Here is a 3809-nt window from a genome sequence, read left to right as displayed (position 1 = left end):
TTGGTCAAACCTTTCAAATTTAAGACTTCAAACTGAGAACTGCTCTTCCAAATTCATTCTGATTCCCCTGAAAACCAAAACCAACGATTTACATAAGGCATAATGTATACACGGGATAAGTCATGCCCGAAAACTGGCGATCAAAGTCCAAAATGACCGGTCGGGTCGTTATAAAAGTTCAAGTCAAATCCTAAAATTTCAATTTATAAACTAAAATTCCAATACATAAACCAAAATTTCAATTCATATCCTAAAGGTTCAAATCATATCCACAAAAGTTCAAGTTATATCCTAAAATTTTAATTTATAAACTAAAATTCCAATACATAAACCAAAATTTCAATTCATATCCTAAAGGTTCAACTCATATCCACAAAAGTTCAAATCAAATCCTAAAATTTCAATTTATAAACTAAAATTCGAATACATAAACCAAAATTTCAATTCATATCCTAAAGGTTCAACTCATATCCACAAATGTTCAAGTCATATGCTAAAATTTCAATTTATAAATTAAAATTCCAATACATAAACCAAAATTTCAATTCATATCCTAAAGGTTCAACTCATATCCACAAAAGTTCAAATCAAATCCTAAAGTTTCTATTTATAAACTAAAATTCCAATACATAAACCAAAATTTCAATTCATATCCTAAAGGTTCAACTCATATCCACAAAAGTTCAAGTCAAATCCTAAAATTTCAATTTATAAACTAAAATTCCAATACATAAACCAAAATTTCAATTCATATCCTAAAGGTTCAACTCATATCCACAAAAGTTCAAGTCATATCCTAAAATTTCAATTTATAAACTAAAATTCCAATACATAAACCAAAAATTCAATTCATATTATAAAGGTTCAACTCATATCCACAAAAGTTCAAGTCAAATCCTAAAATTTATATTTATAAACTAAAATTCTAATACATAAACCAAAATTTCAATTCATATCCTAAAGGTTCAACTCATATCCACAAAAGTTCAAGTCATATCCTAAAATTTCAATTTATAAACTAAAATTCCAATATAATCCTAAAGGTGCAACTCTTAGGGTTTCTTCTCTTCAAACAATTTCTTCCCCAAATTATTAGGTACAACTAAATATTTTGGACTAAATGTATTAATAAGAATCCTAAAAATTGCAAATAATATATAACTTTTGTCACGACCCCAACCCAGGTCGTGATGGCGCCAACACAATGCTAGGCAAGCCCGACCGACTAACATCTCACGATCTCTTTCTTTATAATTCCATACCAATTTTCAGGATTTAATACCAATTTAATATAAATAAAAGTATGAATTTAACAGATGAAATGTGCAGAAACCATAATCACAAAAAAAAATCTCTGTAAAACAGCCCACTGATCCGGTGTCACAAGTCTGAGCCTCTAATACAAGGTTTCAACAATCTAATACAGAAATATGTCTAAAATGCGGAATGATAAGTGGAGATAGAAGGAGAAATCGGGTCTGCGAACGCCATGCAACTACCTCGATAACTCCGATGAAGACAGAATGGCAGGAAAGCTCACTCTATGCCTCAGGAATACATGTACCTGCACACATGGTGCAGGGAGTAATGTGAGTACTCCGACCTAGTGAGTAATATCAATAAATAATGGCTGACAGTATGAAATCACGTAAAGGCACTAAGCAGTTCTATATCAAAATAGTAAAATCATTTAAGCCACAGTGAATGAGGAAATCATGTGAAATTCTTTAAACCAGGTAAAACAGATATAATCAGTATAAATCAGCTCCTCAAGCATTTCAGTTCATTTATTCGTTCTTATCCTCAGTTCTCAATTCATATACTTCTCATGATAATCGAATCAAAATATATATATATATACAGTTGCGGCGTGCAGCCCAATCCGTATATCGCTGTGGCGTACAGCCCGATCCATAATAATAATAGTCGATTGCGCTCACTGGGGGTGTGCATACTCCGGAGGGGCTCCTTCAGCCCAAGCGCTTTATAATTGTTGCGGCGTGCAGCCCTATACATATAAGTAGTGGTTGCGGCGTGCAGCCCGATCCATAATGTATATAATATATATATATATGTTGCGGCGTGCAGCCCGATCCATATCATATAAAATATCCTCACTATTGGGTCCTCAACCCTTCTCAGTCATTTAAAAATCACAGCCTCTCGGGCATAATGTACGGTCGGGATCTCGGCCCTCATATCTCTTCCTATTTATGGTTAACATTTCAAAAGTTTGGTTCATATCATTCTTAAACAATTGGAAACATTAATGAGGATATAAATTCTTTAACAAAGTAAGTGAGGAAAACCAGTCAAAAATTCTCTAAGGGTTCTACAGGTCGGCACAAGACCCTAAGCATGGCAACAAGCCCAATTCACAACAATAAAGTATATGTCTCAATCAAAAATGTAGTAAAATATCATTCGGGATGGACCAAGTCCCAATCCCTATAGCATTGAACCTCACGCTCATCACACAGCGTGTATCTCAACTTAGTATAGAACTACGTTGTGCAAATCCGGGGTTTCAAACCCTCAGGACATCATTTAAAATCATTACTCACCTCAAACTGGCCAAAACTCTAGCTCGCTATGCCCTTGCCTCTCAAATTGGCCTCCACGCACGTCGAATCTATCCAAAATCAGAACGAATAGGTCACAATATACTAAGGGAACATAGCCCAAGCGAAAACATTCGAAAAAATATCAAAATCTCGAATTTAGCAAAACCCGAGCCCCGGGCCCACGTCTCAGAATCGGGTAAAATTTAAATTTTCAGAATCCTCGTACCCTCACGAGTCTAACCATACCAAAATTATCCAATTCCGATACCATTTGGTCATTCAAATCATCATTTTACATTTTGAAAGGTTTCACAATTTTCTTCCCAAATTCCATCTCAAATCACGAATTAAATGATGAAGTCATTGATAGATTCATGTATTCTAGCCAAATCTGAGTTAAAATCACTTACCCCGATGAATTTCTTGAAAAACTTCGAAATATCGCCAAAATCCGATCTCTCTAGGTCAAAGTATTAAATAAAACCCAAAACCTCGTATTTATAGGTACCCCTCAGGTATCAGCTACCGCGGGCCGCACCAAAACTCATGCGGTCCGCGCAAGCCAGTGCGGTCCGCGCAAAGACAACGTGCGGCCGCACAGGCCTCCCTCTGTAGTGACAGGCTTTAGTATTTTGGCCATAACTTTTGCTACAGATGTCCAAATTGCGATATCTTTCGTGTTTAAATCACCTCAAAATTCCTTGTGGATCAAAAGATATGAGCTTCCGAAGTAGGACCAGTTGTTCGTTCCCCACGCGGCCGCACACCATTTTGTGCGGTCCGCATGACATCTACCGCGGTTGCGCCCGACTTTGTGAGGTCCGCACGGAACTCACCGAGGGCGCACTCATTTTTGTTCGGACCGCATGGGTGAGTTCTGGGGCCTACAACCCCTGTAGGCCTGCTACAACTATGATTTTTGCACTAAAACATCCCGGAACCTACCCGGAACTCCCGGAACTTCAAACCAATTGTACCAACACATCTCATGACATCGTTCAAACTTGCTCAAAACTTTGGAACGCTCACAACAACATCAAATCACCAATTTAACATAGGATTCAGGCCTAAGAACGCCAAGAACTCTTAAATTATGCTTTCGATCAAAAGGTCTATCAAATCTTGTGCGAATGACCTGAAATTTTGCACACACATCCCAAATGACACAATGAAGCTACTGCAACTCTCGAAATTCCATTCCGACCCCTATATCAAAATCTCGCCTATCAACCGGAATTTGCCAAA

The sequence above is a fragment of the Nicotiana sylvestris genome, chromosome 5, assembly GCF_000393655.2.
Source record: "Nicotiana sylvestris chromosome 5, ASM39365v2, whole genome shotgun sequence".
Lineage (NCBI taxonomy): Eukaryota > Viridiplantae > Streptophyta > Magnoliopsida > Solanales > Solanaceae > Nicotiana > Nicotiana sylvestris.
This window is presented reverse-complemented; position numbering follows the sequence as displayed.